The following is a 14,329-nucleotide window of genomic DNA, read 5'->3' as shown; positions in this document are numbered from 1 at the left end:
TTCCTCTATCTCTCATCTGTTTCCAACCACAAGATCGTCATTGGCCTGATTTTATGAGTATCTCCGAAAACGCAGCAAGCTTAGGGTTTCGAAGGTACTCATACCAATGTGCCTACCATGCCACTTTCGCAGACACCTTAATCTTTCTTCTTTCCCATTCTCGAACTGAACTGCACACATACAGCATCCTTACTTATCTACCCAACTGCTTTATATCGTATAGCAAGAAAACGTGATTCTGTTAATAAAAGAGCCCTCCATTTCATGAAAAGGGTAGGTTTTCCTAATAAATGGGACCACATACTGTGGTCCATTTATTAGGAAAGCATTGCAATGTTGTGTTTCGCTCCGATACTAGATCAAAGGAAAGACATTTATCTTCTTGTTGATCCGAAGATCAACTGGATCAACTGGAGTAATTGGAGTCTTCGGATCAACTGGAGTAATTTAAAGGAACTGGTTCGTTATCTACTGGAGACTATATTAAGAGTGGACTTGTCAACTAACAGAACAAACTTATCCGAGAAAAGATCTAAACTTCCCAAACACTACCTCATTAATTTCACAAATATACGTGGTCTCAGTTCCAATATCAATGATATTCATTTCCACTTAGAGAGTGCCAAACCCCATGCACTTTTTATGACAGAATTCCAATTATCAGTTGATTCAATAACTGCCCTTCTCAGTTTTCCAAATTATTCGCTGCATGATTCCTTTCATTTCAAAGGTGGTACTTGTGTATATTCCCTGTCAGAGACTTAGTGATTTGGAAATCTCTTCTTTTCGATCTTCTCTGGCTTAAATTCTCTCTACCACATTCTGTCAAATTCATCTGTTGCCTCTATCGTTCTCCCAACTCCACTAATCACTTGGAAATCTTTGACTTTCTCACTTTGAAACTTGACTTTCCTAACAGTGAGATAATTTTCCTTGGTGATTTTAATGTTCACAACTCCAGTTGGCTTCCGTTTTCTAGTCACACAGACCCAGCTGGTCGAGATGCTGAGGCTTTTGCAATTACTAATGACCTCGCACAGATTGTTCATTTATCTACCAGAAAACCAGACGATTCTAACCATGCAGCCAATACGCTTTACCTTTTTCTCACAAACAACCCTTCTAAGTACACGATCAAGGTGAGTGGTCCTCTAGGCACCACTGATCAAAACTTGATGAGGGTCTCTTCTCCAATTGAGCCTTTCTCTCCTGGCCATTCTTAACCTCGTGTTACTTGGCATTACAAGAATGCAAAATGGGATGATCTGCGAGATTTATTTTCTTCTTTTCCTTGGGTTCATTACGGTTTCAAATATTCTGATGTCAACTATGCTCAGTTCGTGCCAGTGAAATTATTCTTGTAGGAATGAAATTCTTTATTATACACTCCACCTTAAAATCTCATCTGTTATCTAAAGCTTGGTTTCCAATAAATGTGTTAAGGCTGTTCAAGAGAAGAATGTTGCTTATCGCGATTGGCTTGTATCCAAATCTCCAGGTTAATTTTCTGCCTACACCAAAGCTAGCAACAATTGCAAAATGGCTATTAATCAATCCAAAGCAGATTTCTAACATGCTAAAAGTAGAAAATTTGCTTCTTGTCCAAATGGTAGTCGATCATTCTGATACCTTGCCAAATTTATTGGCCAGCTTTTGCCCATCTCTATTTCCACCTCTGTCAAAACCAAATGATCCTATTGCCACTTCAGCCAAAGGTAAAACTGACCGGCTATCATCCCACTTTATTCCCAACTCGTGTAGTATTGATGATCTTTGTAAACCACCTCCAACCATTCCCAGTACACTCCATTCAATGCTTCCTGAAGTCTTCCGCCAAAAGGATGTCAGAAGGATCTTGAATCTTGATGCCATTAAAGCTGCAGGTTCTGATGGTATTTCTCCACTTGTTCTCAAAACCTGTGCTCTTGAGCCTACTTCTGTTCTGCGTCACCTCCTTCCACTTTCTTTTAATTCCAAATACTTGGAAATTTTCTCATATCCAGCCAGTTCCTAAAAAGGGTGACAAATCACTTCCATCGAATTATCGTCCAATTGCACTTACTTCTATTCTTTCTAAAGTAATGGAGAAGTTAATTAACCGCCAACTCTTAAACTACTTAGAAACCTTCCATCTGATCAACGATTACCAGTATGGATTTCGTCAGTGTCGATCCACTGGTGATATTCTGGTTACCCATCTTATTACAGATCTATAGACAAATTCAATGGAAAAGTTTGGTGAAACTCAAACAGTTGATCTTGACATTTCAAAGGCTTTTGATCGTGTTTGGCATAAAGGTCTTCTGAATAAGCTTCCATCTTATGGTTTGCCAACTCTTTTTTTGTAATTGTGTATTCAGCTTTCTCTCTAATAACTCATTGCGGGTAACGGCACTTTGTCTGTAACTTCTCCACTAATGCTGGTGTTCCCTCAAAGTTCGGTTCTTTCTCCCACTCTTTTTCTCCTGTATATTAATGATCTTCTAGTGACCAGAAATCCGATTCAAAATTTGCTGATGATATTGATACGCATTGCATTCCATATTGCAGTTTAAAAAACCTTACCCTACACAAACAGCTTCAACTTCTCGAATATTCGCTCCCAATTCCTTAAATGCCAGGTAATTCTCCAGTGGGGCAAAGATAATTTAGTTAATTTCAATCCTTCTGAAATTTAGTCCTCTTTTATCTTTCAAAACGGATTCTTTTGCTCCTATGCGTATCTTCAATGACACTCCGATTTCTGATCTCCAATATCTTTATTGGAAATTACCCTGACTTCTAATCTCTTTTGGTATAAACATTATACAAATATTGCTTCCTGTTTAACTAAAAAATTGAGTTTTCTCTTTCGCCTTGGCGTTACTTTTATTCCAACCAGCTGTTCACTCTGTACAAATCACAAATTCGCCCTACCATGGAATATTGTTCCCACATCTGGGGCGTTGCCTCTAAAACTTCTCTTGGGTTTCTTCTAGATTCCATTCAAAAGAGGGCATTTAGGTTAATTAACGACTCATCCTTAACAAAGTCTCTTTGTTTCAGAGACGTTCTGTTTCTTCTGCATATCTTTTGTAATAGATACTTCCTTGGGCACTGTTCTGAATTGCCCTAATACACGGTACTAAGTACTATAGGTTCTAATACTTCTAGTGCTTCGGGCTCTCATAAAAAAATAGTCAAAGTTTCTTTTCATTGTGGAACATGCAGCAAAGCATGGCTTCCCTGAACCTTTTGGCTTTTACTAATACTCATGGTTTGATGTATGAAGAGCGAAAGGATGCTCTTTTTAAAAGCAGCTTCTTAATGGGTCACAAATGGGTCACACCTCTAACCTGATGAGAAACATTCGGTTAGTGTTTCTCATCTGGTTATGGGTGTGGTTGTAAAAAAGAAAAAAAATAATAACCACAGTGCATTGTTCACTCTGCCTAAATACATAACGTGGATATCCCAGTTGTTTCCAGTACTCACTAAATGCAAATGATGGGTGGAAGGGGAGTTTTTGAGAAGAACCCCTGCACTTAGGCCACTGTTTAATTGGGTCCATGAATATACACGGTTCTCTACCCGCCCAACTTTTCCACTCTAGTGTTCTTAGACACCCAGATCGCATATACACTCCCGCCTAAAAGTTTGGAATCACGTTTAATTTTTTTAAATTTTCAAAGTTTTTATTAAAATATTTTCAATTATGCATAAAAATCAAAAAATATCTTAAATAATATTACGAAATTTCTAGAATAGTCATCAATATTCCAGAAAGGTGTAGAAAACTTGAATAGGGTAGAACGTTGCAGAAAGTTCCTGAATGTTGTAGATGATTTAAGAATATTCTAGAAAGTAGGTGTATCTTTCAGTATTATAGAAGGCTGAAGATGATTCTAGACTGTTTTGCAATAATATAAATTGAGGAGTAAGAGCTGGAACTTATGAAATCGAATATCCGTCATTCAGGAAGAGTCTTTGGTCTAAATTGTTTAAAGAAGGTTATTCCACGAGAAGTATTGTCAAAAAACTAGGTGTTTCATTTAAAGGGTTCAATCTACCATTCGACGATTCAAGAAGACTGACAGTTTAGAGGACAAACCATGATCAGGATGACTGGACGTAACAAGGGCAGCACAAGGTAAGACCATAACACCCATTTCTAAACGCAATCGACGACTTACTGCACCTGAAATCCGAGCTGAATTCAATAGGAACAAGAGAAACTCCCTTGTCTACATCCACTGTAAAACTTTGTCTTAAACAAGCAGGACTTCATGGTTGGTCGTGTGGGTACAAAAACCCTTATTAAAACCGCAAAAATATAAGAAACGATTGGTTCAGGGTAAAGGCCATCAAAATTGGACAACTGAAGAGTGGAAAAATGTTCTGTGGACAGATGAACCCAAATTTGAATTCTTTTGATCCAAGCGTAGAGTTTATGTGAGACGATCACCTGAAGGAAAAATGATACCACATTGTTTAGTGCCTAGAATCAATGTGGTGGTTCCGTCATGATCTAGAGTTCCTTCTGTTTTTCTGGAGTGGGTTCCATCATGATCTAGAATTCTTTCTGTTTTTCAGGAGTGGATGACATCATCAGAATTGAAGGAATTTTAAGAAAAGAAGTTATAAAAATATTCTTGAACATAATGCAATATCCTCTAGACTTTAACTTTAAGGAAAAGTTTTTATATGGCATAACAGTGACTCGAAACACAGAAACACAGCTCAAAGCTGTGCAGAGACTTACTAGCAACTAAACAACAGGAGAGGTGGGGAGTATTGCAAATTATGGTGTGTCCATCTCATTCACCTGATTTAAACCCAATAGCTCTTTTATTGGCTCATCTGGACCGACAATCCGTGAAGTCTGTCCATCTTCACAAAATTTATGGGAACCATGCTGATCGCTTGCAATATTAGTCAAGGCACTATTATAAAATTAATCTCCAGAATGCCACATTATAAGGCTGTTGTAGTAGTGGTAGCAGCAGTAGGGTTTTAGGAGCATTAGCAACTAAGGCTATATTGCTCCATATACACTTAATGATCACTGAATTATGACCCCCCCCCTATGAAAACTGAATGTGACCCTTTAACCATGTGAGGTACGAGGGTGCGGAGTTAGTCGACCTACGTAGCATAGATAAGGTGTCAGTAGTTCAATAGGTAGTAAAATTCCGAGCGTGATGGGTAAAAGGAAAGATTTATCGGACTATGACAAAGGACAGATTGTGGGTGCTCGACGAGCTGGTGCCGCGATTTTCCAAACGGCTGAACTGGTGGGGTATTCGAGAGCCGCCGTTGTTAGTCAAAATGGTCAAACAACAACCCGACAGCAAAACTGCAAAGGTCAGAGAAAGGTTGATGTTAGAGGCGAGCGAATTGGTGTATGCATGTACAAGTTGTATTATAAGAGAAGCAAGTTGGTATCCGCATTGGTCAACTAACGAAGCAGGTTTTAATTAAACAATGTCACTTAAATAAGCAAGGCACCTACATGGATCTATCCAGTTATATTAAAGGAGGCAGCAGAGGAAGTAAGCAAACGCTTCGCCATAATTATGAGAGCTTCCTTGGACTCAGGGGAGGTACCCATGGACTGGAGATGTGCAAATGTGACCCCAATTCACAAAGGAGGATCAAAGGCTGACACAAGTAATTATAGACCTGTTAGTTTATCTTCTGTTCCAGGGAAATTAATGGAGGCACTGGTTAAAGAAGCACTGCAGGATCATCTAGACAAAACTTCAGTTATAACTTGGACACAGCATGGGTTTGTTAATGGGAAGTCTTGTCTGACCAATTTGATTGGATACTATGATGTAGTCACAAAAGAACTGGATGCAGGGAATAATTTTGATATCATATATTTGGATAACATAACGAAACAGGCCTACGCGCTCTGGATTCATTAAGAATTTATTACAGTATACACAGAGCGTACAAATAAAGAAGAAATATATGAGCTTTCGGCTATATGGTAGCCTTCATCAGAATTAAAAATACATGAATGGCAGTTGGAATGAAGATGTGCACTGCCAGGTGCGTGAGACGCGAGGTTTAATTGTTTGTTGACGTCTGTGGCTGTGACGCATGATGACGTGGCCAGCGCTTGTCCAATGATAGAACTACTGACTCTGTGATCGGGTTGACTTGGCAACCACTGTTCCTGTTCAAGGATTTATCCGAAGATTTTATATTTAACGATTCCAACCAGGTACGTTTTAGGTAATGGTGGGATCTGTCTACCACCACGACATCGCGGTGTGGGTCGATGTCGTGGTGGGTTGTCCAGACATGTTCGGCGATAGCTGAGTGTTCTATATCCGCTAAACGGATCGCTCTTTTGTGCTCCGAGAGACGTTTCTCGAGTCGACGTCCAGTCTCTCCAAAGTAGCAGCTAGTGCAGTCACGGCAAGAGATGCGGTAGACCAAACCGCTCTGCAGAAGGGTGGGGACAGGTGTTTTCACGTTGGAAATGAAAGAACGCAGTTTCTTGCCTGGGAGTTGGATGCACTTTATTCCGTGCGTTCTCAGGATTCTACCGATCTGTTGTGACAGGTTGGGGTAGTATGGGATGAATGCCCTCGTGGATGGCTCGTCACTGTTGGTGTTGTAGCTGGTCGTCACGATGTCACGTGTCTGTAGATCACACCTGTCGAGGACGTCAATGGGGTAGCCACACCTCGTAAGGTCTATTTTGACCCTAGTGACCTCTTTGCGTCTTTCATCAGCGGAGCTGGAGTGTGTCCAGGCGCGAGTAAGCAAGGTTCGGGCCGTGGAGAGGAGGTGGCCTCGCGCGTGTGCTGACCGGAAGTTGGTGAACTGGCCAGCACACATGGGCTTACGATAAACTGTAGTCCTCAGGTATGTGCCTTCACGTCGGACAAGTGTGTCTAAGTATGGTAAAGAGTTGTTCGACTCCAGCTCAATCGTGAATTTTATGAAGGGCGATAGTGAGTTGAGGTATGATAGAAGTCGCTGACCTGAGTCTCTAGGGATGACCACGAACACATCGTCAACATAGCGACACCAAAAGGCGATGTGATCAGGTGCGTGTGCAAACGCACGTCCCTCTAACTCCTCCATCACGATGTTTGCTGTGACTGAGCTGACCGGGGAACCCATGGCCGTGCCATGTATCTGCTGGTAGACTGAGTCATTAAATATGATCGCACCCCCTGTTAAGCACAGTCTGAGGGCGGCGGAAATGTCATCGGGTGTGAGACCAGTTCTTTCGTTGAGGGTTCTATCATTGTCCAAGAGTTGTCTTGCACAAGAAATGGCAAGTTCCACAGGGATGGAGGTAAAGAGCGATATGACGTCGAACGATGCCATAACTTGATCCTGCGAGATGGATACAGTGCGAATCCTCTTTATGAATTCAACACTGTTGGAGACGGTGTGGGTGGTCTTGCCAACTAGAGGAGAAAGAAGTCTCGAGACAAATTTAGACAGCTCGTAAGTCGGTGATCCACAGCAGGATACAATTGGTCTCAGTGGTGTGTCTTCTTTGTGCACTTTCGGTAGGCCGTAAAACCGTGGGATCTGACATCTGGAGGCACGGAGGTGATTACGGGTTGACTGTGTGATCTTCCCTTGTTTCAGCCAACTGTTGATGAGGATATTCACCTCTGATTCATGTATTTTTAATTCTGATGAAGGCTACCATATAGCCGAAAGCTCATATATTTCTTCTTTATTTGTACGCTCTGTGTATACTGTAATAAATTCTTATATATTTGGATCTTAAAAAGGCTTTCGATACTGTTGCACATGGAAGATTGCTGCACAAATTGGAGCAATGTGGCATTGGAGGCAAATTGCTGCTATGGATAAAGGGATGGTTGAGTGGGAGAAGACAGAGTATGGTAATCAATGGACACTGCTCTTCTTGGAATAATGTTATTAGTGGAGTCCACCAGGGTTCAGTGTTGGGTCCATTATTGTTTTCTGTATTTATAAATGATATTTATGATGGTATATCAAGCTTAATGTCCAAGTTTGCAGACGATACGAAGGTTGGCAGGACACTAATGGCAGTACGCTGCTGCAACAGGATCTAGAAAAGTTGAGCAGATGGGCTAAGAGGTGGCAAATGAAGTTTAACATTGACAAATGTAAAGTACTACATATGAGAAACAGCAACCCCAGAGCAACGTATCAACTCTGTGGTACTACACTGACAGTGGTAGAGAATGAAAAGGACCTGGGGGTAATTGTGCAGGCAGATATGAAGTTCTCTGAGCAGTGCAGACGGGCTGCAAGAGTAGCTCATTGTGTCTTGTCAATGATATACAGGAATTTTTCTAGCAGGGATAAGGAGGTGATTATTCCCTTGTATAAGGCAATGGTCAGGCCACACCTAGAGTACTGTATACAGGTCTGGAGGCCTCATTTCAAGAAGGATGTAGAGCTGCTGGAACGGGTACAGAGAAGGGCAACAAGATTGTGAATGGAACAAAGGGTTGCTCTTACGAAGAAAGGCTTAAGTTTTGCAAATTACAGTGTCTGGAGACTAGGCACCGGCGAGGTGATCTGATTGAGGTGTATAAAGCTTTGAATGGTTTGAGCATGCTCAACGCTGATGGGATTCTTCCTCTTGCTCAGAATAATCGCCTGAAAGGATATTAATTCAAATTGAGGAAAGACAATTGTAGGATAGATGTGCGGAAGTTTGCCTTTAGCCAGTGTGTGGTTGATTGCTGGAACAAACTTCCTTCTGTCGTTGTAGAAGTTGACAGCTTAAATAGATTCAAGGCAGAACTAAGCAAACATTTGGAGCCAGTGGATGGGTGAAATGTGAAATTAGAAGGGTTTTTTTTTTTTTTTTTGGATGATGCTATATAAGCTTGCTTTCTTGCATCATGGTCCTTTACTAATGCTAAATAATAATTACCCACTTTATTTTTTAAAATAATTTTCCAGGAAAGAAAGATGAAGCTGTTGGTGTTGCAAATTTTACATTTCGCCTTTTTAGTAGCTGGGTTTCAAAGCTCGATGTTGACGGCATTCTTCCTCTTGCTGAAACTACACACGTGAAGGGTGGGGGTGGCTTAAATTCAAATTGAGGAAGGATGGTTGCAAGAGAGATGTGCGGTAGTTTTCCTTCAGCCAATGGGTGTTTGATTGTTGGAACAAACATAAAGCATTTGCTAACTATCTGTTGGGTAATGCTTTATAAGTTTTCTCTCTTGCATCATTTGCTACTGCTAATACTAAAGCATTAACGGAAATGTAATTGGTGGGTCAAAAAGTTTAAGGACATTTCCTCTATTGGGAAACTTCATTCTGGAATTTTTTCTTGATGAAGCCGAAAAATTAATGCGTTGGGTAGTTTTGCTGTAGGATTCTAGGCGCATCAGCAACTTCCATATTGCGCTATATAATATGTCTGTAAATTGCATGGGGTTCAGTGGTCAATTTGCTTTTTTGGACGAAAAATCCGAGTTTCCGGTAGAAAAAGCACGAGACTGACTAACTCAGCTATTGTGAAAGACGGCCTATAAATAATTTCTGGCGTCATTGACGGGATTCGAACTCAGGTCTTTTCCACCTGTGGGGAGGATGGTGATTATACCAACTGTGCAACTTCACGAGGGCAAGGTCAATGCTCATATTGGTTATATTTATTTATAGGTAGTCTGTTCACTTACATGAATATTCCCGTTTATTCTCTAAGGTTATGGTATGATGGGGATTTCATGCCTCATTTATCATTGTGTCCTCAGCCTTTTTTTTAAAGAAATGCTTAGTAACGTAGGACAGAATGCATCGTCATGGGTATTTGCTGCTTTGCTTTTCTGGGGGAGTTTTGTTTTTATAGCGCTCTAAGAATGCGACATACTTATTCTAAAATGAAGGATTTCCAAAATGTCGGACTTATAGAGAGTATTCTTCTCCAACATTAAAAGATGAAATATGTTTGCTGTTATTTGGACTTGTCTTACAAAACACATGACCAGAATCAGGCATGAATAATGCATTTATGATGTACACGTATTGATAATAAACAAATTTATTCTGGCTAATTTCTAGTGTGGTAAATAAATGTTTTTATACATATATGTACAGCTTTTTTATGGTATATGTACTGATGTCTTACCGTTTATCTTTAGAACGAAAAGAAAACATCGAAGCCAATAAAAGGAACGATGACATCGTAAAAATAAAGAGGAAACATATCTAAAAACATTTCATATTCTTTTGAAATTCTTCTTTTTAAAACCGACAAGAAGTACAGCAAATAGACAGATACCTGTAGCTGTTCCACGGATATTTTCAAAAGAAGGTAATTATCCCCTGAGATTGTGGTCAGCTTCTAATGAAGATACACTGGACACCATACGAAGGCAATCAGAAGAACATTTATAAACACATGTAAAATCACTGGACGCATTCAACTTTTTGAATGAAAGTAAGTCCCATTAGCTGGCACAGTTATGGATTCGTTATAATATTGACTGCAAGCTTAAAAGTCCCACAGTTGACGATGGACGTGTATAGTTTCTGTGTATGTCTTTTCAGTTTTTAGTGTATGGTTAAATAGGATTTCTATACTGTTCAATAAACCAGTTGTATTTAATTGCATTTATACTTGGCTTCTCTTTTATATTTATTGCCTTTATCTTTAAAAGTTAATGTGCTAAATTTTTTACGCCTAGTGTATTGGGGATGATATAATAATGGAGCATTTAATAGATGAGTCTAATCTACGATTGGGTATTGGGAAGTAGTTCATTGTACCAATTCTCGAGCGAGGCAAAGTAAATAATATCGATGGGACTCTTCATGGAATATTATGGCATTTTCTTGTTTATATCTGGACGCTTAAAAGCCATGATACTCTCTGCCTCGAATCATAAATAATCAACTAATAGAAAAAGACTGTCTGCAAAAAAATAAAATAAATAATAATAAATAATAAAACAAACTTCTCTAACACTTTCTAATAAACTTTACAATTATACATAGCCTCAGCATTAATCTCAATGAAGTAGACTTCCATCTACAAGTCCCACTTACATTTCTGACCGAATTTCAACAATCAGTTTTCTTGACCACAAACAAATTGGCTTTTCTTAATTATTTATTCTATTGTAGTTAGGTTAGGTGTGTGTTAATCACTAGAGCAACAAGACTTTAAGCCGTCAGTATATTGTATCTGTAACTGCGTGTATTCTTCGGTCGGTTTGTAGTTTGCCGGATAAAAAAAAAACACGAGTTTCAGGAAGAAAACCGTACGACTCTCACCTGAGACCGAATAATTCGGCAAACTTTGTGAAGAATGTCCACTCTAGTCATTGACGGGATGGCTTTTCCACCGGGCGTGGGAGAACAATGATTGTAACCACTGTGCTACCCACGAGAACCATCTATGATTGCTTCTGGTTTCAAGATTTGTACATATGTGTGCTCTGATATTTGTTGTCAGATATTTTCTAATCTGCAATCTCCTTTGATACAAAATCTCTTTACTCCATTCTGTCAAATCATTTCCTGTCTCTACTGCTCTCGCAACTCTACAACCGTTGGAAACTTTGCTGACTGCTTGAAACTCGACTTTTTTTTAATCTACAGGTAACTTTCTTAAGAGCAAAGTCATTTCCCTTGGCGAGTTTAACGTTTAGAACTCCAGCCAGCTTCAATTTTCCAATTACAGTATATTGACTCAGCTGGTGGAGATGCTGAACGTAGTCTGGCGCAAGAAAACATGCTTGCATCAGTTAGACACATCACGTGACAGAAGCGAACACTTTTATGACTTTGCTATTTACGATGTCATTTAGCAGGTGCAGAAACGTATTATTATTCGTGTTACCTCGGTTTTTGTATTTGTTCTGTTTGTTTGTTTTTTTTTCACTCCAACATTCCTTATTCAAAAGAGATTCTGTCCTCCAAGGTAGTTCATTCACATTGATTTTACACATACAGTTCATAAACTTCGCATACAAATTCCATGGATCAAATAGATCACGTTTTTATGGAAAAAAAAAATTATACATTGATGCAGAAACAAAATCATCAACTCTTCATGGACTCTACCCATTTTCCAATAACCGATTAGATTAGGAAGGCAATAAGATGGTCAATAACCCAACCCTATTTCTAAAATTTATATCTTGTTGGCAAGGCTATAAATCTTCCAAAAGTGCTCGCTTTTTTTAAAGATTACTCAGAAAAAAATCAAACCTCGCACAATTTAAAAGTGAGAGTCAAAAACATCTCTCCTTTCCACTGAATCCAAGAACTTTTATTATTTGCACAGCCAAGACAGTGTCAGAAAGCAGACACACACATGGTACCTTTATTTCAAAGAATCATTTGCGCACCATTATCGTAGAAATATCCTTTTGTTTCGAAGTATCTTTGTCGATGCTTAGCTCTACTTAGCCTGCGGTTTTCTAACTAGAAACACAAACGTACACATAATGCAAACTCACACAGAAATAGCAATAAAGTATTTTTAATGTGTCAAACGTAATAAACTTTATATAGGAGGTTAGCGGAAGTTGTCAGGCAAATTTATTACCAGCTCGAGAAAACAGGAAACGATATATAGTCGTAAAACTAGTAAGCTCTACATAAATCCTTTTCAATATAATAGGTTTGCATTATGCACGACAGAAAATGGCTAGAAACAACAGAACACAAAAGAAGAACCGAAACAAAAAAAAAAACGTAGTGAAAGAACAAATAGATACAAAGTCCTTTGACGTGACCAAGTTTTATGAAAAGACTGTAGCAAGTGTTCGGGCTTCTTTCGTTGTGACATGATTTAGTTGTTACCTTCACCTTTCCCTCACACACTTTGGGGAGGGGGGCAGGTGTTTCACTCGCCAACACGTAATCTCGTGCAATACTGCAATCACGAGGGGAGAACCACTCGTGACACTTTGATCTCGCGCTTGACCCTCAATTGACATCGGTACTTTAACGTACCCCTTCGCCACCCCCAACTACCAATAGACGTTGAGGAAGCTGTTGATTTAATGCTCCGGTCATACCTGTGCTATGACATCACTGTTGTTTATGGTCGCCACATTCTGAGGATGAGAAAGTAAGTCACTCGCTATTTTCGTGTCTCGCTAATAAATAACTTGTTTAAGCCATTTGACCTTTGTTTTTTTGTTATTCTTTTTTTTTTTTTTCAGAACTGAGGAAAAAAATGGCAAAGAAAAAAACGAAAGTATTTAAAGTGAATAATTATCCTACCTCCTTAACTTCTTCAACGAAAAATTAATAAATAAATAAATAATAATAATAATAAATAATTTTATAAAATATTCTATGCAATATTTAAAAAAATATTGATTTATTATTCCACTTAAAAATAAAATATTAAAATATTTCTTTAAACTCCATTAACATTACACTTTTGTGCTCAATTAGAAAAGCATTCAGAAATTGTAACTTTACAGTCATTTTCAGTTGCTATAGCAACCAAAACGTAGCGACATCTATGAAGAATGAATATTTATTCATAAATAAATATTCTTGTATTCATTAAAATTATACTTTTGCGCTCGATTAGCAAAATATTCAATTATTATAACTTTTCAGTTGCTATAGCAACCAAAACGTAGCGACATCTATGAAGAATGAAATTTATTCATAAATAAATATTCTTGTATTCATTAAAATTGTACTTTTGCGCTCGATTAGCAAAATATTCAATTATTATAACTTTACAGTCATTTTCGGTTACTATAGCAACCTAAACGTAGCGACATCTATGAATCTGTATATTTCTTTTTTATTATTATTTAAAAATACGGATTTTTAAAATAAGGTTCTTTGTAGAAGATTCAACTTTCTTTAGAGTGCTAATTTCATTAAATTTAATGTTTTAATTGATTAATTAAATATTTTTTAAATTGATTAATTAAATATTTTTTAAATTGATTAATTAAAAACATTTTAATCCCTCGCTTGATTAACAAAGAAATTAATATACTAATTAATTTACTTTTCACTCATATAATCGTTTCGCTATATGAACATAAACAGTTTCAATTGGAGAATACATTTCCAGTGTTTCTTGAAAAAAGTTCAAGAACGAATTCATTATTTATTGAAATTTAAAAAAAAAAAAGTTAATTAGGATTTTAAAAAAAAAATCACTTTGCAATAAACGAGTTACGAACCATCGTTACGCTGTTTGTGGGAACAATAGGGGAAGGGCAAGTATTTTACATACATCCGGGCTCTTTAACGTCTTCTTTCTACATCATCTATCATCCCACGAGTGCTACACATCGAACATGCTTGAAGTAAAGGTCACCTCAGCGATTGACACCGAATGATTGTCCCCCTCGTGCACATAAACGCCAGG

The sequence above is a fragment of the Mastigoproctus giganteus genome, chromosome 13 (genome assembly GCF_048544385.1).
Source record: "Mastigoproctus giganteus isolate SK-2022 chromosome 13, ASM4854438v1, whole genome shotgun sequence".
NCBI lineage: Eukaryota > Metazoa > Arthropoda > Arachnida > Uropygi > Thelyphonidae > Mastigoproctus > Mastigoproctus giganteus.
Note: the sequence above shows the minus strand (reverse complement) of the source record.